Source organism: Scophthalmus maximus, chromosome 9, assembly GCF_022379125.1.
Source record: "Scophthalmus maximus strain ysfricsl-2021 chromosome 9, ASM2237912v1, whole genome shotgun sequence".
NCBI classification, from domain to species: Eukaryota; Metazoa; Chordata; class Actinopteri; order Pleuronectiformes; family Scophthalmidae; genus Scophthalmus; species Scophthalmus maximus.
This window is the reverse complement of record NC_061523.1, coordinates 20,746,654-20,768,861: the sequence shown is the minus strand read 5'-3', so window position 1 is coordinate 20,768,861 and position 22,208 is coordinate 20,746,654. Positions and strand designations below refer to the sequence as shown.

The window sequence follows — 22,208 nt, the reverse complement described above, 5'->3', positions numbered from 1 at the left end:
CTGACACAAAAATGAGCTTGATTGCCATGTGGCAGAGAAAAAAGAAAATCCTCCTCAGTCAGTCATTAAAATACTGTCTCAGTGGAAGCTGATCAAACTCACAGAAGATTTATGATGGAGTGAATGTAGTGGCAGCACCAGGAGGTCTGAGAGGGTGTAGGAACATTTCAACAGAGCTACTCTGCCTCCCTCTAGTGGTTGGATGAGGGTAACGCCACTTTCAGAAAGGTGTTCATGTACACTGTCCGAAAAGATACGGTCAAAGTTGAATGATCCTCGGTGTGATATGTTAAGTGACTAAAGACTTGATTCACATTGGTCTCAGTGAGAGCAAATGGATCCTATCTGAAGACAGAACCTGCTGTGAATCGGAATCCCCTCTCGACCAGCGACTGAGCCTTTTTGTTTTGAGACGATGACGACGATGGGTCGTCTTTGTTCAACTGCTGTTTGCATTTCATGGAAGCTGAAGTGTTGGATGTGCAAAGTGTCAGCGGTGGTTTTGTATCCCGTCCCCGAGTCGTCCCTGTTGGCTTCTTTTGACTGTGTGCAAAGAGAGCGCTGGCACGTTTGAATTTGACCTTTGGCCGGAGAGAGACCCGCAAGAGACCGATGCGCAGAACATGTTTGTTGTGTCATGTGGAGTTGTTGTCCCTCTTGTTCTCTGCAGTCGCCGCTGCCTTGCATGCAATCGGCACAACCCTGCTAAATGTCACTGCCCCCGCACTCCCGACCGCGTTACACTCTGACTGACTGACTGATGAACTGTTGCCTCCCAAGTGTCTGGTGAAACATAACGTAAGCCTGATAAAAAAAATAACCGGCGTGTGCTTTTCTCACACGCACTCTGTATCTGCACTAAATCTCATGGGGCGACGGAGCAGCTCTTACACTTGCGGGATTGTTTCCATAGCAACGCACCCCCAACCCCCCCCCCCCCCAACCCTGCCAGGTTTAAGTCTCACACACCGTTTGCACTAACAACTGCTTAATTCCTCTTGGAATTAGTCTGCAAACAGGCCCAGATTCCTTCCTCCGCCACGTTCTACCCACAGAGCTAAACAGGGCCTCCATAAAAACACTGCGTGATGAAGAATGCCTCATTTACCCCCGCGGGGTGTCTTCTGTCTCGTCTCTGTGCTCACGCGGTTCTTTTCTGACACCGCGCCTTCTCCTCCGGGAGACGGGGAACTCGACAAAAACCTCGACCTCCTCGTGTCAAAACGTCTCCCGCCGCGCAGGGCCGAGCTCTCTGGTGGGCCCGGCTGACAGTGACAAACTGACAATGGCTGAATGCTTCACTTCACATTTTCTAACCTTCCTCTCAAAGTGCTTCAGTGTTGTTACGTGAAGGCACATATGGGTCGAATGTAGATTCACACTTTTTCTTAGATATAGCCATCAAAGAAAAAATAAAATCGGAATTTTCCAGGGAAATAAACACATTTGGGATTTGTAACATGAGGGACTATTTAAAAAGCAAATATAAAAAAATGTTACTTCCTATAAATAAAATTCTGGGTTTAGGTCCATGCACGTGTTCCTTCTTTCATTTTTGTTGCGAGTCTACACACGTGACAGTAATCCCAAGGAAAAATCAAAATCTTTGATGTCTTCTTTTTTGAAACCCCGTACACTCTTTTTTTCTCCCTCTCCACCCAGTCGACTTTAATAGATCCGACAGTGAAGTCCCTGTATGGAACTTCGGGGAATGTCAGGTAGCTTTCTTGAGCGGCACGAGTTCAAGGCAGGTGTGAGATAATGAGACAGGACGCCGGTTGGCAGGCTGCTGTCACCACTTCACGCAGACAGTTTGACACAAAGGCCTCATTCGGGGGGGGGGAACCGGGGGGAAAAATGCTAAATATGCTCCCGTGAAGAGCAGTTTTGATCCCGGGAAATTAATTGCTCCGTATGTGTCAAAATGACCCGCTCGCTGATTTAAACAGCACGCGGGTCTGTGCGTGTCCCAGAGGAGAAATTGGAAATTCTCATGGGCGTGCCCTGCAGCAGGGGACGATAAGAGAATCTTTAACGTCCACACTTGGAAGTGTCCAAATGTTCCCTCAAGGCTCTGGTGGTTTCTTTTGGTGCTCGGAGCTGCAGCGGCGTGTCCCATGTCCAAATTTCTTTTGCGGTACCGAATCCGATTTTTTTGGGGTCATATATTATACATGTGTGGCTGGTATTTGAGTGCCCCCAGCTTTCATGACAACACATAAATCGTATTTCATCCACGAGAGAATATTTCAGGGGGTTTGGTGGCACAGCCGTGGGGGCGGGGCCAATTTAAGAAAAATCCCTCTTTGCACAAGAGACAAAATGTTTGATATTTTTATCCTTGCAGTTCCTATCAGATGTGGCTTTAACGAACATGACTTGAGGAACAATTTGGCATTTGACCTAAGTTCACAATGTAAACAGCCTCATTTTTTTCATGTAGGTAGCCTTCACTTCAAACAGGAAGCAAATTTAAGACAATTCTTGTTGTAGAATGTGATTTTGTTTTACTGTGTACTGCTGCATTTCAAGTGACATCTCAAAAAAACTTAATCAATGTTGGAATTGTGGCACTACTGATTCCAGGGTTTCGCAGAGGTAACAAAGAACCCGGGGGGGACTTGTAGCTGTCTGTAATTTAGCTTGTCTGTCAAAGTGCCGTCAACACCTCCCCATACCAGCATCCAGCCGCTCCGCTGAGAGTAGACGCTGGCGCTGATGAATGGGATGAAATAACATTCGGTCGGTACAGTGTCGACGGTTGGGGCCTTCCCCCTTCTCTCTCTCTCTCCTCCTCTGGGGGACTGGGAAGAATGATAACAGAGCTGGAGATGCAGGGAGAAAATCCGAGAGGAAGAGAGTACTTCTACTAACCTTTCAGAGATGAGGACTACGAGAACACAGGAAGTGAGAGTGACTAAAGGGAGCGGCGGAGAGGTCGGTCCGGTCTCACCGAAGCGCGTATGAATAACTTGTCCTTGAATCATCTTGTGCTTTTCACGTGTCGTTTAACGCTCTGTGATTCAACACCTCCTTCAACTGTTCACTTCTGCATCAAGTTCTCCTTTATTCAGAAAAATTCATTACATTTCCTGTTATATTTATTGCACTTCCTGCCATTGTGCGTGTCCCGCTTCTGTGATTTCCTGCCCCGGCCCTAATTGCCCTATGGTGCATCATCTCCACCCTCGTGTGTGTTTAGTCCGCGTGCTGTCCCCTGTCCTGTTGCCAGCTCGTCTTAGTACCTTGTTGCAAGCGTTCCAGCATTTAGTCATCCTTGTTTTTTTTTCGACCCGGCCTTTTGCCTGTTCCCTTTTCTTGAATTTGTTTCCCGTTCTTCTGACTGCCCTCCCGTGTACTAACTTGTTTTTTGCCACGAAATAGACTCCTGGTGAATCCGGGATACACGGATTCTCTTGACTTTCTCAGCGTTCTGAGTTCCGCATTTGAAAAGCGTGTGTACAGGACTGGTGACAAAGACCGGGGCAAAGTCGAAGGGAAAGAACAAAGGAGAACGACAGACAAAGACATATCAAGACACAAGCACGGAGAAGAAGGAGGAGGAAAGACAAAGGAGAGAAAATGGAGATGTCACAGCTTTGAGGATTGAATGTGACTCAGGGCGGGGCCGGGTTCTTGGGATTTGCGGGTGGGGGAAACATCCATCATAGCAGTCAGGATGAGAGCGCTTCCTCCCACCTGCAGCACAGCAAACACGGCATCGTGTTTCATTCACATGCTGCACATCCTCTGGCTTTTCAGTGACGCCAAGCAAATCACATAGAGGGCGGTAAGACAGGCGGAGTACCACATCTGCATTTCTGTGATACATAATGTCTCCCCTCGTGAGATAAAGGAACTCTGTCATTTCAACTCACAGTTGTGTCTCTGTGTATATTACAGATGAATGAGGGGGTTAAAAAAAACAACCCAGCTCATGTACAATAAGGTTGGTGAAAATGAAAAATGTCATTGATATTTACAACACGTGCTATGATCCAGGCCCCCTTTTGCAGGTCCCTGCTCGAAAATGACACGCCCACAATGAAAAGAGTATATCTCTGCAACTACAGGGTCTATATGAATAATCTTGGTATCTGGATGGAGGTAACACTTGTGGGGTTGTGAAGAATCAAGAATAGATGTTATTGGGTCAGAGTAAATGGAGATGGAACACAACATATATGAAAGATTGAAGAATTCAGAGTGAATATCTCCTATGTAATACTGCAGATGAAGCCCATTCCTTTTGAAATCTATAGAACAACATCTGAACATTATCTGTGCCAAATTTCATGCTGATAAAGTGAATCAGGGCAAAGTTACAGGCTTTTAAGTAGGGACATGGTCAGGCGGACTCTGTTCCATGTGAGGTTTCTTACTGCAAAACTCTGTAAGTGTGTATTACATCTAATAGATCTGTTTTAATGAAGACGGGTGAGCATCTGTCTCTCCATAGACGATCTTTGTAGTGCAACGTAATGCCGTCAAACCTTCGAAGAGACTGTCAGCAGCGCATTGGTCAAGCTAGGTGATTGACACGTCTATAGAACCGTCAGAGCCAGCAGAATCGACGGACAGCATCAAAACCCCTCCCAAGGATTCGCTATCTGCGAGGGGGCGGGGCGAACCCACTGTGACGTCTTTTTTCCCCGACGCTATTTTACACGCGACTTCCGCGTGTGTAGTCGAAGTAGGACGGACCAGGCGGATTAACATCTTGAAATGACGAGCGGTCTTTGTGCTCGCTAACGGAAGCGGATCCATGGATCGAAACAAACACAACTTTTTCTGCAAAGACTTCGACGGTAAGACATAATTTATGTATTATATATTGCTGTGTTGATACGGACGTCGGTCAGCGGCTGGCGAGCTGAACGTTATAGAGTTATAGAGGAAGGAGAGCGCTGGAATCTGCAGAGGCTGTGGCGTTAGCATGATATGTAGCTTGTGTTGTTAGCATGTTAGCATGTTGGTAGCAGCAGCAATCAAGTCTGACATCGGTATTAAATTATCACGTGAGGTTGTTGTGTTCATTAGATATGATGACTTAGTTGCTTGTTGTTTTAAGTGTGTTTCATACAGGTGTGAATGGTTGATATTGATGTGTAGTCGAGGGTCTGACCGTTCTGTGAATATGCTGTGGGGCTATATTGCTTCATGTTGAGAAAATTAGGTTCCAATGGGGCAAGTTATTAACTGTTACTTTTATATTTCTTACATTGTACAGAGCAATACATGCATTGCCAGTCTGATGCATTGACATTACAAGGAACAGGTAACCCTGTAAAATGGGCCCTTCTACAAACTCAAACATGTTGAAGCTTGAATTACTCTTCTATCAGCATTGCCATTGTGTAGCATACAGATGCTAGCAAACCAGAACCCCCCCCCCCCAAGAGGTCTGTGTGTTCGATGCACTCGTTCACTCGTTCGTTTGTCACCTTGCCGGTTTTGAAACCTGTTTTTTTTTGCATTTTGACCAGCGCCCCTTGCCACCGTCCAGCTGTCAATCAGGGTGTATCCAGGCTACGCGCTGTATCGTCTATTTAACCGAACGTCCCGTTGTATGTTGAAGGAGACTTGAAACTAGCGATTGAAACCGCGAACTCCATGAATCAGGTCAGAAGTGTGTTCCATCTTCTCATAGACTTCTATAGAAAGACAGTGGAGTCGCCCTCTGCTGGTGATTCCAGAGAGTGCACGCTTCAGGCACTTGCACGCATTGGCTTCAATTTCTGGACGAGGCGACCATACGTCTAATTTTTGTGTCAGTCTATGGCCGCAGGCGAGCGTCCGAGTGGTGATCGATCATTGAAAAGTAGTGAAATAGAAAATCCAAATCTGCCCTAAAATAAATACAACCTTCAATTTTATTTACACGTCACAGGAATGAGACAACACTATGGTGTCTTTATTATCACTATTTGTTACTCCTGGATAAAAGGCGAGACGTATTGATTCATGCAGGTACATATTTTTGCTCTTGTTCGTGTCAAAACCATCAAAGAAAAAAAACAAACCCCGCTCACTCTTTATTGTTCCTCCAGTCACAATTTTATTGATGCCCCATCGCAGCACGCATCACGTCTTCAGTGAGCTGTTGCAGGGGGAGGGGAAAAAAGAAGAAGAAAAAAGACCCAGCTATAATGAGTCATCTGCTAAATATGTACTGCTGAGGAACAGCTTGTGCTGCGTGAAGCACACCGTGTCAGCCACCAGCTGTTAATGCATTAAATATCACCCACTCGAGAAGCCTTTATAAAGTGTGTGAAAGGAGACGAGGGGAAAAGAATGGAGAGGGGACTGAACAGAGAGACGCCGAAACTGGAGGATGAGCGAATGCGTGGAGGAGGGGGGGAAACAGACAGACGGACGGACAGACAGGAGAGAAATAAGAAAAGATGATGTTTTAAAGATAAAGCAAGCGGGACATTTAGTGGAAATGTGCGACCATAATGCGACAGACGGCCATGAATAACTAGGAAGCGTCATCATAGAGACGTGGAGTTACTCCTGTCTCTTTTGCTGATAAACTTAAATCCACCAGGTTGTGCTGTTGCACTTCAGCCCCGTTCAGTTCAGAAACAGTCTTGACCTTACGTGAGGAGGAGGAGGAGGAGGAGGAGGAGGAGGAGGTAGTTCGCACAGCATTTACAAAGATTTACATAGGCAGTGAATGTGAAAAAAAAAAAAAAAAGGGGAGGTTACAGGACGCGGCTGCAATTAAAAAGCAGCCTGCAGCCAGCGGAGGGACGGCCATAGATCTGAATCAACAGGTAAGAGAGACAATATCTCAGCGTGGCCAAATGCTGACAAAGCACCGAATGCATAAATGAGAATACAACTGCCGGATTGCCTTTTTTTTTTTTTCTATAGCAGATTTAGGATGGCATTAAAACGAAATGCTGTAGCCATAAGTCTGATGACACTTAACCTGCGACCGGCTGAGAAACGAGGAAGGGAGGTTTCAAACACGTTTAATTGCCTAAAAAGCTGCGGATTCCATCAAAGTTTAATTTTGTCCAGCAGAACAAAAAGCCCGATCTGACAGCATCGCCCAGATGACTGATGTTATCACACAGCAGAAACCAAAGACATTTTGAGAACATCCCATTTGTTCCTCAAAGCCGAGGACAGACCCAAGCTGGTTAATCACATCTCCAGATGAAACCACTTGTGCCTCTTTTTTCTTTTTGCTGTCTGCACTCACAGACGCTGTTGTCTATTTGCAAAACATAATGTGACTGGCACGAGTTGTGCTGCTCACTGAATTCTGTCTCGACAGAATGGCCGTGAGAGATTGGAGTCATATTTGGACTTAATGCTTTAAAATCGGATGTTTGAGAGCCACAGTGTTTCCTGAACATCTCCCATCCGTCAGTGCCTCGGACGCAAACACAAAAAGCTTCTAGCCAGATTCCAAAATTCAGACAGAAGAATATCAGTGACGAATACTCCCATCCACCATCAGTCGCATCACCTCGCTCTCCTCTAAAAGCTGCAGCTTTTCTTCCTGCTCTCTCCGCCCGCACATGAATTCCACAGTGGCTGGATACGAGTCGAGCAGGTTCTCTGGGGTCGGTCGAAGAGGATTGTGGGAGTTGGAGGAAATCGGGAGAGCAGACAGGTTTAATGGAATGTGGCGAAGTTAGATTTAAAAATGCAAGTAACAGCATTTGGACCGCAAAGCTCGCACCAGCTGATTCTGCTGGTTTCAGTCTTTATACTAATTCTAGGCTAATTGTTTTCAAACCCCATCTTAATATTTCACGCAAAGACGTGAGAATGAAACTTTTCTTTCTCACTGATTTAAAAAAACAACTACTTTTCCCTCGGGCAGAAATAGCCCATCAGAGTTAAAGTAAAAAAAATGCAGTTGTGATTCAGGAATGAAAAAAACAAGATGAATGGTGCCTCCTTTTTTTTTTTACTGAAACTTGTGCTCACTGACAACCCACACCACAGCTGGAGATGCTGCACAGGAGGGCTGCGTGGGTGGATAAGAAAGTGATAATACTTTGCTGGTGGACTTAAGAGTTTAGAGGTTCTGGAAAGTGTATATATTGAACTGAAGGGCAGAGTCAGGCTAGTTGTTCCCGCTTGCTTCAAGCCTTCATGCCAAACCAGGCTCATCAACTCCCAGCTACAGATCCGTGCTTAAAGGGACAGTTCGGTGATTTTGAAGTGGGGTTGTATGGGTTACTTAACGTAACTGTCCCTTTAATGAGACTGGTATCAACCTCATCATCTTAATCTCAAAAAGAAATGAATTATTAATAAAAAAAAAAGTCTGAGAATCACACAACTTTGAGGGGATTCATTTTGTAGCTTGTACGAACAATTCTCAACTATGTGTAGATGTTTTGAAAGCATATAGAAAACCAGTCTTATTCAGACTGAGTTTCTCCGTGAGTGATGTCAGGCGGACCGCTGGAAACGGGGCCAATATATGTCTATGCACCTGCTCCAAGGATGACTTTGACACATTTAATAAGCCACCTCTACTGTTGAGGAATAGACAAACGGTGCTATAACAGGACATAAATAATTAAATAAGGCTATCAGCTGGAATTCTCCGAGGAATTACTGGCCATTAGCAAATGGTGTATCTCAGTACACCGCTTCCCTAATTTACGCCCCTATTTCACGCTGTGCAAACCTTTTTTTTTATTTATTTATTTCAACCCACCCATGAGCTAATATAAGAGGAAAAAACCCCACAAAAGGTTCGTCTGTGTTGTAGGTTTCAGACGAACCGGGAATGTGATCTGCCGGCTACATTCAGACTCACACAGCGAGGTGGAGAGGCTGCTCCATACAGCCACCATGCTGAGCACCCCCCTCCTCCAACACACACACACACACACACACACACACACACACACACAAGCCAGAGAACACACTGTCCTCCCGGACCTCCGACAGCTACACCTGCTGCCATCCCTGAGAGTTCCCCGCTGCTGGATGCTTTGAGACCTACAGCCGCCCGCCGCCAACCGACACGAGGGGGTGAATCAACAGAGCTGTGGTCTCCCGGGACAGTGAGGTGATACAGTCGACTCAGCCTATCAATCTACTGCCTTCACACACACACACACACACACACACACACACACACACACACACACACACACACACACACACACACTACCTGGAGGTCAGCGAGTGGACCGGACTGGCTGAGAAATGGTTGTCTTACCCAAGCATGATGCTGATTAAATTAACTCCCACTCTTACACACCCTCCCTCCCTCCCTCCCTCCCAGAAGACATGTCACTCCCACTGGAGAGGGAAAGAGACCAGAGAGAGAGAGAGAGAGAGGGTGTGGCGGGAACGTGGAACTGAAATGACAAGCGATATAGAGATGGAGACTCGGTCAATCCGTGCAGGGCAACCTGAAAAACAAATCTGTGATTTTAATTACACATGCCAGTTGCTTTATACACCGAGGGGTTTGCCAGCGAGATGAAAGAGGTAAAAGATCTGAAGAGGTCGAGTCGAATCGTTTTTTTCCCCCCCCGACGGGACGCTGCCGTTCGGAGGACGGGACTTTTTTGAAGTTCTGGTTTGTCCTTGGCTGTGGGGGAAAATCACAGGCGAAAATGTTTCAATTCATAAGAGACGTGGACACATTTCTCCACTGATTTAAACCGACGAGATGGGCGTGTCTTTTTAAAACGTCGGTTAGTGTACACACGACGGACAACTCTGCTGGGAAACACTCTGCTGCAGACGTTCAGTTGAGCTTTTCAAAACCTGCAATTAGACGCTACATGGTTCACTAAGCGTGTTTCAGATGATGCAATAGGACTTTATACTGTGAATTTTGCACAGTGGTCGCACTGCTGGAGAACATAGGCACTTACATAATCCTATTTTTGCAGGCAGAAATGCAATAACAAAAGAAAAATTCTTCATGTTAGATTCGTGTATGTTTCTCTGACAGCGACACATTAATAATCTACCTTCAGTTTCTGTTTGTCCAAAGGCACCGAATTGTGTTTCCTCTCTGGATTTTGGCTCAAAATGGTTTTAAAATGTTTTATTACTACAAATCTGGTGATTTTTTTGTTTTTTTCTACGTAACTACTCACTGAGATAAACACGCAGATCAGAACTTTCTTTCATCCAAACGACGGCAAGATGTTGTTGATCATAAGATCCTAACTTTCTCGCGGCGGCATCTCGTTTTAAGGAAGCTTAAAAAAACATGATTCATTTCATACTGAGGAACATTATCTTGAAGCTGTACGGAGTGGGCGAGGGCAAAATCTGTTAGAGCCCTAATTGCAGTGCATGATGGGATTTCTGTCTCGCAGCCCACTCTGTTCATACGGCAGCGGTGGTTGAACCCCCCCCCCCCAACATGCTGCAGTCTGGAAAATGAGAGGGGAAGGGTGAGCAACAGGATGTTTCACATACAGATTCATTATAATCAAAACCTTCTACAGAAATGTTCTCTGGAGAAAAACATTAAAGGCGGAAAATAACACGGCGACTCGCCGATGTCAACCCGTCCAAGTGTGTGTGCAGCTCTGTTCGGCTCCTCCCGTCTTCATTTGCATCGAGGTGCCGTCTTTAGTGTGTCATCTGTCAGCAGCTTTTTTTTTTTTGAGCTTTCATTTGTGTTTTCGGACGTGTGTTATTAAGACATCAACAGAAAGTCTGATGCGCAAAAAAATTGCATTTCAACAGTGTCTGCCGTCGAGATCCTTTTTTCTCATCGCTGCGGTATGGGAGGCCGCGGCTCCGCCAAGGAGTCCTTGAGTGAATCCTCTATAATTAAAAGTGAGGCAGTTCATTTAACAGCTCCCTTTTTCTTTTTTACAGCGGGTCTTTAACGCGACGCCATCAGGCTCCACCACCCACTCCACACGTGCTAAATACTGAATGGGCCTGCTCGCTCGCTTGCTCTTCTGCTGTGAAGCCCGGCCGTCTTCTCCGCCTTCTCTTCTATAGCAAAAACGCCTTTCCCCTCACAATTTGCACCGCCTGCTCACTTCTTTGACTTTCCCGGAACCTTCTGGAGCCCTATAAGCCACATTGTTCAAATGCGGAGTCAGTAGAAGTACTCGAATCCCTCTGGGCACCTTCGTTTTCACCCGCGTTTGCACAAGAGAGTCGCACAGATGTATATTTCAGGTGCCTCTGCCCGCATTTATTGTGCTGCCAAGTTTGCCCACGGGAAGTTCATGAATGGATCGATATTTGACGATTCATTGGGGATAGCAGAGGTCCTGTAACTAAGTTTGTAGAATGTAATAATCATGCCGGGAGTCACTGAGTTTTACGAAGAAGCGTGACGGCCACATACTAAAGTCCCGGTGCTAACTTCGTGACAGCTGGCGTGTGCCAGCAGTTCCTTTTGCGTTCCCCCGGCCACCAAGTGAAGCCGAGTCAGAGATCAGATTTCCACTGTCGCCGCGGTGCGTCCAAGAGAGGATGAGATTCAATTAAAGCTAAACATCGGCCCTCTGAGGAAGTCCTGGCAGGTGTACACAGCAGATGAGCTCTCGAGCCAGTTAATATCATGAATCACGCACACACTACCACTCCGTCGCTCTCAGACACCCTAACACACACCCTAACACACACACACACACACACAGACACACACACACACACACACACACACACATACACACACACACACACACACACACACACCAATTCCTCTTTTGCATCAGAGCTGAAATTGAAATGAAATAACGCCTCAGGAATAAGTAATAAGGGAGTGAAAAGTGAAAAGAAAAAAGAAAACAGTTCCCACTAAGACATTGTCGCTATCTCGAGTGAATGTGACAGTTAACGGTTTTGCTGGAAGTTGTTCGGAGTCACGGAGGTGACTTATCTCCTCCTCTGGTTTAAATGCAACAATAGAAGACAGTGACAGATTATAATTGAACGCATGGCTGCATATTCTGCCCCGATGCAACAACTTTAAAATGTCAGTTTGAATCAGCACCTCCGTGCTCTTTGTGCTGAATGGCACCAGGACACACCGCAGGGCCAATGAGCTGTACGCGTTATGTTTTTCTGTTATTCTGTGCCCTGACAAAGGACAGTGGAACCAATAAACTAAACGTAAAGTGAAAGGAAGCTAAGCAAAAAGAAAGGATGGCATGTTTATCGCAGGGTTGTCTTCAGAAGCAGCAGATTGTTTTATTAATTCCATTTCTTTGAAATTCAGTGAATTTAGAAGTCTCTTCAGGCTGGAGCTTGTGCATCAAATTTTAATAATTAAATCAACCAAATTTAAATTCAAACAGATGGAACTTTACGAAACAACAAGTTAAAACTGAAATGGAGAATATAAGGGGAAATTAACCTCACGTCACATTAAAAGCTACTATTTATTTTTGTTAAATTGTGCTTATTGGTTTAATATGAATTAGAGCTGCAACAGTTAATCGATTAGCAATCGATTATTAAATTAATCACCAACTATTTTAATAATCGATTAATTCTAGTAGTTTTTATGGAAAAAACAGTCCAAATTCTCAGATTTCAGGTTCTTAAATGTGAATATTTTTTGATTTCTTTGCTCCTCTGTGACAGTAAACTAAATATATTTGGTGTGTTGAAAAAAACAAAAGTTATCTTGGGATTTGGGAAATACAACCTTGTTTTTTCAAAATTTTATGACATTTTATGGACCAAACAACTAATCGATTAATCGAGAAAGTAATCAACAGATGAATCGATTATGAAAATAATCGTAAGTCGCAGCACTAATATGAATGACCTCTACAACTCGACAACTCATGTAGCAAGATTTTCACGGTCTCTCCAAGTTGTTGTTGGAACTCATTTTTCAGAATGAGATCAGCATTTCACCATATCAGGGAATAAAACATAACACAAACAAAGAAGACACCCCCCCCCCCCAACATTAATTTTCGATGTAGTTGTGGCTGTAATCACTGTTTACCTTTGGACACATACACAGTCGTGAGTGCACCAACTTCAGCATGTCGTCATATACCGCAGACCAATTTGACCCTTTGTTCCGCAGCTTGGCCGGGAGCACATATGTCACCACTTAGAGGACCTGACGATTCTCCGTTTTCAATGTCAGTGATCGAGCAGACACTCCACACCTACATCACAGAGAGAACAAACAAAACAAACAGTGAACAAAAAAAACACCGTGCACCATCGAGCGATGAGGCTGACCCCTTTTAACAAATCACAATAGACAGGTAAACCCACACACACATGAACTAAGCCGCTCTTCTATTATTTGTCGAAGCCGAATGGAAAAAATGTATAAATATGGGTTATGTTCTTAAATCAAACCTTTAACACACACAAGCACAACCATAAATGTTATTGTTGATAAACGGGGCCTAGTGAAACAGGGGGAAGGAAGCAGCCTTTTTCTTTTCACAGGCAAATTATAGTTTGTCATTTCCCTCCAAAATAACCCATATCAGGGTTTTCTGTCGGGGTTGCCTTGTCAGCGGCGGCGGCAAAATGCATCAAGGTAAAAGCAGACAATTTGTTTTGGTTACACACCAAAAAAATGGCAGTTATTGTTAAAAGAAAAACAACATCGACTGTCAGAAGGGAAATGGGAGGCAAACTGTCAAAATCACACATTAGTCCACTCAATTGGACTGAATGTTATTTCCTCAGACCGGCATCAAGCATTTTCTTACAATATTCCACTTGGAATTTTTGAAGGGAAAATTCTGCAATCTTAACTGGGCTGCAACAGAGCACGGGCACCTCAGGGTAGGAGAAACTCACTGACTAAAGCTGCCGTTATTTATGGTTTAGTCCTGTACGGAGTCAGAGCTCACAAGATGTTTTTGCCTTGGGGCTTCCGAGGCAGACCCTCCTCCCAGGCTGTGTACAAATCCTGCCCGCTTGGATTGACAAACTGTTACCTCAACCACTGCATCAGCCTTAGCTTTAACCAGCCATAACTATAAAACATTCGTGGGGCAGAGACAGCATGAGAGAAAAAACAAGGCCGGAAAGCTCCGCTCAAGGGAAAACAACAACAAGAACACTCAGAGACCTCCGCCAAGGCTGAGCAATCCCCAAACCTATAAGCTATTTCACCCAAAACTTGCATTCCCATCTCCAACTGACCAACATATATTTATTTTGATATGCTGTGTTTCTGAAAATATGTTTATGGACTCCCGCAATCGTGAAGAATTCTTCAAAACATTCCTGGATCATATTCTGATCTGGCTCGCTCTTTAAATTTGATCACCTGTCAACATGGCTGAGACCCATCTTTGATAAGACATTTTCTTGCATAAATGTTTGAGTAATCTCGCAAACAAACAAGCAAACCAAAGCAATCCCACAACCCCCTTGGCGGAGGTAGTGATAATCAAAATGTCCGCCGAGAAGAACCACCCAAAACAAATGTTACTATGTGCGTCGATGTTTGGAATCAGGAATGAAAGATTAAAATGTTAAAAGACAGAAAACTTTGAACTGTTGAATTTAGGCAAGGTAACTAAATGTCTACTTGACAGCCACTTCAACCATAAATTGGTTAATTAATTTTAAGAAACTCACTTTAGTCCCAGAACAGTTACATATTGGCTGTATAGCTACAGAGGGCAAGGAAAACATTAATTACATAATGAAATTACAAAATGTTAATTCATGACCAGCCTCAACTTTGTGTCGTGATATGAATTTGAACACATATTTTTATAACGTGTCTTTTCCGTCTGAAACGCCAAACGATCTGGACTGTCATTGTTAGCATAAAAAGATCAAATATAGAATGGATATGGCTATACCAGGACTGCAAAAAAGAAATCCTCCCACCTCCAAATCTCATCAATTTTTATTGCTTCCAACTGTGGGCACAAAAATAACCTGAGCTCAAACCACACAGGAAGATCAGCATAGGCTAATTCTGCCTCTATATTGGACAACTCTGTTAACCATAATCCCCCTTGGCACGCCAGAGGTGAATCCAAAACACAGCTGCTATTGAGGAGGAATTAGGCGTCACGATGAGGGTTTGCAGTCTGATGTCAGGGGAGAGGAAGGAGACTGGGAAGTTGTTGGTGCATTTACGAGAGAGGTGGAGAGGAAGGTTGGACGATATTAGCTTGAAGTTAACTGGAAAGAAGTGATTCATGAATGAAAATTGTGACTTAGCACCTCCATGAGATGGAGACTTTAAAATATACATGCACCGATGCAGAAATTCAGCCATTTACAATTGGGCACACTCATCCAGATACTTGAAGAGTTTAAGATGAACATGGGAAATTATGCATGAATGCATAATGTCAGCTTAGTATTCCAAAAGTTGCTTTGAAGAATATCTAAAGCAGTAGAATATTTTCCAAAAAGGGGTTGGACAGGAAGAGAAAACCAAGCTGATATTTTCCGGTTCAGATCTGAGAGGTGTCACAGGGTTTTTTCATCCCTACATCCTTTTAACATTTTGTTGATGAATTTATGTATGTAAATTTGTGAGAACGTCAGAAAATGCCATATAGGACCTCATCGTCTCTTAATCATATAATAAATCCGGTGTAGCTTTAGGTTGCAAAATAGAATAACATACAGTGAAATGACAAAACAAAAGTATGGATCAAATGAAAAATAAAATCCTTCTAAATTATAGTAAGATAAAGAGCAATGGATGTATGATAAATCCTATTTTTTTTGGTTGCAGCTGAATGTTGTTCAGCTTGAAGCAGGCATCTGTTCTTGAGTTGAACTGAGCCAATATAGACACAAAGAAAGACACTGGATCTGATGGTGATTCATCATAATGTCTCCATGACAACCACAGTGTTTATGTAATACCGTTATAATCAAATATTTACGATAAACAGCCTTTCAAGATGTGGTGTTGAAGCCAGAGTATTTATTTTTTTCAGTAACTGGGAAATCTTGCCTTTATTTGACTGAATGTCTTTTACAAAAATGCATCTGCTGAATGCTTGCCAGGCGATTCCTCCAAGGCTCTGAGTCTGCCAATTCCAAAATTGAAAATCTATTCGCACAGGTTTTATGATGTCAAAGTTAACATTTACAGGCAGATAATTATATTGATTTGCTGATATATATTCAAATAGCCCATACTGACAGTCAGTTGTTTCGTTAAAAACACATTACAAATAAAGAGTCTCCATAATATTAACCGTGGCACGTAGATTCTGCCTCAGGTTAATGATTGCGATAGTCAGTATTTGGACCACCAGTCGTCCAAGTTGGATTTGGATCATTACATGACTAAGAAGAATAAATGGCAGGACATTCTTTTCTTTCTGAAAAACTGAAATGATTAGACTAGATTATGACATCTGTTAAAGGGGCGGTAGGTTTTTTTGTTGTTGTTGCCATTGTTACATAGCTTCTAGTGTAACAGAGACGTCTCGAGTTTCAACATCTAACTTCAATCTTTCGATAATTGCTGTAAGAGCTATCTCCATCAGTGGAAAGCAACGCCAGTGTAAACTCTTGGTTGTCCTTCATTTCTATCACTTCTGATGCCATCAAGATAGCACCAGCCCGGTTGACCATCATATTACTTTTCGGACATTGAGTCACTGTAGCTTTAAGTCAGCTCTGAAGATTTACTGTAGCGCTGCTCAGATTGGCTGAAGCTCTTGTCGCGACCATCACAACCACCTGTTTCCAGCAAGCGACCATTTCTTGGCAAAAGAAATCTAATGTGTAGATTGTCATTTAGCAGGGAAATATTGTTCCACTGTCGCCAATGTTGTGGCCAGTATTGGGCAACACAAAATCACAACAACCCCACAGGTACTAGCATTTAAAGTTGCTAGGGCTTGGCAGCCATCAATTTTTCTACTATGAGTTTGGGTGTCTGTCCAGCTTTAACTCAAATGTACATTCTGCCTTTGGCTCTGTTTTGGTCTGCACCAACTCCTCCTAGACTTTCTTCACAAGCTGGTTGTTCACTTTGTTTTTCTGCTTGTTGGTCTTGAGCATATGTTGTGTACAGTGATGTTTACAGTTTATCACATTGTTTTCTGAGTTCCTTCGGTGGTCACCATGTGCAGGCTATAAAATGAGCAAAAAGAAACTTAAAAACTCAGAGTGGCTTCCGATTTGGATTTTAATGTTTATATCTTTACAAGTCCCAATTGTATCACCACCGAATTGTATTTGGTATCAATATGGGAAAAAATAAATTTGATTTCATTCCTGTTACACAATAATCTATGTCTTATTATTCAACGACCCCGAGAGAATGTGTTTGAGTTTATTGTGAGCTCTGAGTTTTACAACCTACAGAGCAATAATCGTAACAATATCAATATAGGAGAGTGAGGTTTTTCTTTGGAGATATTATGGCTTCATCGTTTTCTGGTATCTGTGGTGGTTACTGTCAGTGGGGAAATCAATCTCTGCCTCTTCTATGATGGATTGTGAGGAATTGTGATTGTTGCTGAACGCTGGCACAAATCATTTGGACCAGAATAAGCCTTTTTTTTGTCTTAAAGTGACTGTTGAGCTCAACTTTCCTCAATATACTTTGAAAATCAGTGAGTCATTTCATTTATCAATTTTTCAAAACCCTTTAAGGTTTGTGATGAACACTTGAACAGAAGAATATCATCGTGTCAGTTATAACACATACAGTATTGTCAGTGCCAACAAGATACGTGTATGCAGACGTGCAGTTTCTTTTTAGAGCTCCACAATGAGTCTGATGAGGGGAAACCCGTCGCTGCTTGATAACATCGGCCTGCAGAACAGCCTCTTTGTTGGCTCCAACAGAGAGGCCACATTGATTCGTAGCAGCAAGCCCAGCCAGCCCACTCTGCGCCTTCCTCCACCGGGCTCCACGGACGACTTTATCTCGTGGTGAGTGCGAAAGCTGATTAAACATTTTAACCTGCTGCTCAACTCGCTTCCTCGCGAAAAAAAAAGAAAAAAAATTCTTCAACTCAGCAGACAGGAGGGTAATTGAAGTTTCACCTTAGTTTTGTGTGTGTGGAGTTCCACTGAATAATACACTGGAGCTGGGAGGTCCATTCTCACATTTTTATAGCGTTGAATTCCAATGACAAAAATTATGAGGATACGGGGACGATGATGCGTTGCTCTATTCATATTCATTATTCCTTAGAGTGGATTTGTGAATGTGTGAAAGCTCTCTTCTTGGTTGAGGCAAGAGGATGTTTTACACTTTTTATTAGGGCAAGTACGTGTTAAATAGGCATTGAAGATTTCAATTTGGGTCCTTTCAGCTGAAGAACCATCGCTGCATTGACCGCACCACAGTACCTCCTAAAATCTAGAATATATACGCTTTCGGCCCCTCTTGTTTACATTGAAGTTGGCGAGACTGACATAGATTATTAATTCTATGTTATAAATGTATATAAATATTACCCTAAATAAGTCCTTCACAGAGGTTGTTGGGTTTATTTTAAATATTGCTGATGCTATTCTAAATGGGGCAAGGGGTCAAACCACCCTTTTGGAGGTGTTACATTATGATTTGTTCACGAGCAAATATATTCAAATATACAAATGATTCTTTTTGTCAACAAGCTCAGTGAAATGCTGATAAACTCGCCTCTCTCATTTCAGTCAGTGATGAACAGCTCCTCCCGCACATCTGCTCCGGGACCTTTCAACTCACCTTGCAATATCCACTGCTGATGTGCACAGCCGGAGCAGATGGCGTGCATGTACTCACAAACACATGCACACACACACATAGACACGGGTGAACACACACTTGCCTGATACGCACGGACCCTTGTTTGTTTTCTCTTCTAAAAGGGTGGAAGTCGGCTGAGATGGAGCCGGAGGAACGGTGGACTGGACAAATAGTGTTGTGGGAGTGAGATCAATCAGTACAGTGTGTTGGGCTGCAGGTTACGAGGTGTGATGAGGCCATTTTGAATGCCTGATTAGGTTTTATGTGTGAAGTGATGACTTTGCTTGCCCATCCTGTTCAATTAGAAGTGAGGACAACTCGGCACCAGGGTTCAAGGGCAATTGGTACTTCATGCAACGCCTGCAATATGGGAAACTGGAGAGACGGATGTTTGAATGTTGCAGCGAGGTGTCCGAACAAATGTGCAGCATGTGGGGCAGACTGGTAAATAACCTGGCTGTCACCAACTCCCCTTGTGCCAAAAATATAACTCGACAAAAAAAAAGGCTTCAGATTGAGGTGTCAGAGTGTTACAGCTGGTGGCTGAGACATACAGTACTGCACACTCATTTCCCAGAAGTTAGTCTACAGCAAGGCTCCTTCATGACCAAAGAGTGACTGAATGGGGCTGCTGCTGGTGGTGGTGGTGGTGGTGGTGGTGCATGCAGATGGAGAGTGGGTGGAGATTATGAAGGGACAGAGTGGGGAGGTGGCTGTGTCAGAAAGCACAGATGTACCCTGAGCTGCTACAGGAGCAGGTGTGTAGCCGTACTAAAGCAATGCATTAATGGTAAATGGAGAAACAGGTGAAATAAATATACATCACAGCGGGATCACTTTCACCGCTGTTCTGCTTTTTTTGAGTGTGTGAATGAATCAGTCTTGCTCTTACCACATTCACTTGCTAAGCTTTGGTTTATTAAAACGGTTACACCAGAAATGTTTGAAAGTTAGGGAAGACAGTGTTAGATCCAAAAAAATACTGTGTTTGTGTCACTGTGTGGAGTTTACACTAAGTGCAACTTCCATTGTGCTTGTTTGTGTGTGCGGACATAATGACTCTACAGTGCATATATACAGACTTGGCAATAGGTGCTTCAGCAAAGTCGTCTGTTCACCCAAGAACAAACTTTGCCAAATTAATTAATCTTGAAAAAAGATTCCAATCTTATATTCAAAAAACAGAGATTATGCTCAATAGCAAGTTCCTTTTTCTTTTTAATGTCTCAAACCAGTGTACATGTATGTGTGCCTGGTGTGGTTAAGACATATCAGGTTAAATTGTGGGTACACTCAATACAAAAAGCTCACATTAAGTGTGGGCCCACAATGGGTTCAAACCCATTCAACTGGTCTCCTGCATGAAAGTCAGATGTGATACAAGCTCATCCTTGACACTGACCTACACGCGTTTATCCCTCCACCTGATCAGATGGAGGGCACACTGCTCGCTTCACTGGCATTGAACATTTGTATTGAATGTAAATCATAAGGTGCAAATGTGAAAAATGTGCATGAAATATCCAAAGATCTGAGCTTCAGAAACCGGGGAGGTTGGACAGGGATTTATTTTCCAATTAATTTAATTGAGTTCAAAGAATAGATGTAAAAAGAAAATTATACACTATACTATACAACAATATTCCTCGATTTTTAAATAAGTATGCACCAACACTTAGTCCCTTAACCTATAAATAACAAATTAAAAGAAAACATTTCTTTTTTTTTTAAATTTGAAAACTTAATTTCTTAGAGTGAACAATACTCTTTACTGTAAACTACACAGTGCATAACTCACAATGCAACTAGAAAGCCAAAGATGAAAAAAACAAAAACCTTCACGGTTACTCGTGTCAAATTAAGCGAGAAGCTTTATGCTCCGTGAGATGTAGCTTGCGGTCGTAATGGCCAACAGGAGGGACATCTGGCTTCCCTCCTCTCTCTCTCTCTCTCTCTCTCTCTCTCTCTCTCTCTCTCCACGTCTATGTCGCTTTCTCTGTTGCTCTCTCTGTCCCAATCTGCTGCCGCATCATCAATGCGGCACATTATTGATCATGCTGTCACCTTTTACATATTATCACTTCTTAAAGCTGTACTTGTACATACAAATGTGCCTCCCACTATTGCTAACAAGGGTATTTTGTAACATATCTCTACCTTTACACAAAGGAATCACTACATTATATCCTGTATAGTTAATGCAGCTCCTCTCTACCTGAAGCACTGACCCTATGTGCTCAAGTATGACTTGAAAACATCACTTTGCTTCTAAAGCAGCAGTAGGCACTGTAAGTGCTCGATGGACTTTCACCATGTCCACCTTGACACGGCACTAAAGAGAGGGCATTAATATCCAAACAGTGAACAACTTATTGATGTGTTTCTATAGTCTTCTGCCATACCCTTTTGCTTCATCTTTCACCACATTGTTCTCTTCCTTTCATCACCTCTTTTCACTCGACTTGTCACATTTTCCTTCAGTTCTTCCCTCTACTTTTATTTTTTTCCTTTTTCCCTAAGCGTTTATTGGTGCCTGGATGAACCCAAAACCCGAGGCAGGCAGAGCAGCTCGACCGTGGAGCTGTTTGGCAGACGAAAGAAACTGCAAAGCTGCACTAATAACGTGCCCCTGAATATTTTAGACACAATTTATTTTTAATCCGCCGGCTGGAAATCAGAGTGATTCAGTTCCATATTGCAGCCCCTGGGGGTGTTTCGTCGCTCATACTTTTTTAATGACCACAATTCTGTCCGTCCATGGGGAGGAAGGGAGGGACGGGAGCTGGGACTCTCTCTAGCAGCATTCAAGATGGGATTTTGCCTTTTGAAAAAACACTGCCACCTGTACCTCAAAATCAATTTAAACAAATGATATCTTAAACTAAGGGCACATTTTCTAATAATCGCACTGTGTAAGGCTTTGATGAAATGTGGAGGTCATCTATAATTAGAAGAACAAAATAATTCAAATTTGATAACACAAGGTGATTTGTGCTTTATGGCAATTATAAATCATACCATATCGTCACTGTTAAGCTGTTAAAGTTGAGCGAGGATTCACAGATTACATCAAACTGCACCAGAAACACAGTTTGGGACCATATTGGTGGTCTCAAGGTCCAAGGGGGTTTAGGTCCAGCCGGGGACATGTTGTCTTTTCTCTCCTATATTTAAGACCTGTAAGGCAAATAAGGCCTTAAGCAGTGAAAAAGAAACACAGCAGAGAAATGTACATATACATCACAATGTCGGTTCTGCTGAGAAAGCAGGTTTCTGTTCTCCCCGGCTTTGAATGCATCATTCATCGCAGGGCCTAACTAAGCACTCTCATTGCATTCGTTAAAATTTAATAGCGTAAACACAAAGGCTCTCCCTCATCTATGTGTGGCTATGTTTGGCGTCATGCGTGACTCCTGGCTCATTTAAGGCCTGTTTTGTTTGGCACCTGGAGTCACGGCTTCACAACACATTTTATTGTATTTCCGGTATTAAGGACCAATCTCAGAGTTTCATAAGGGCCATTATCAAAGATTGTATTACAAAATTAGGGCCAGCGGGACTTCCCTTTCCA

General features: G+C 43.2%; 1 long non-coding RNA gene across 4 annotated transcripts in view; it reads left to right on the top strand.

Moving 5' to 3' along the window:
- Window positions 1-4,393: 4,393 nt before the first annotated feature.
- The window catches only part of LOC118319481, a 46,127-nt gene continuing 28,312 nt past the window's right edge, over window positions 4,394-22,208 (top strand). The window contains exons 1-2 of one of the 4 annotated variants that reach the window (XR_004796004.2): window positions 4,394-4,808; window positions 8,747-9,049. This is a non-coding gene — a long non-coding RNA (uncharacterized LOC118319481). The remainder of the gene's footprint in view (window positions 4,809-8,746; window positions 9,050-22,208) is intronic. The other 3 variants (XR_004795999.2, XR_004796000.2, XR_004795998.2) reach the window with 3 other exon arrangements.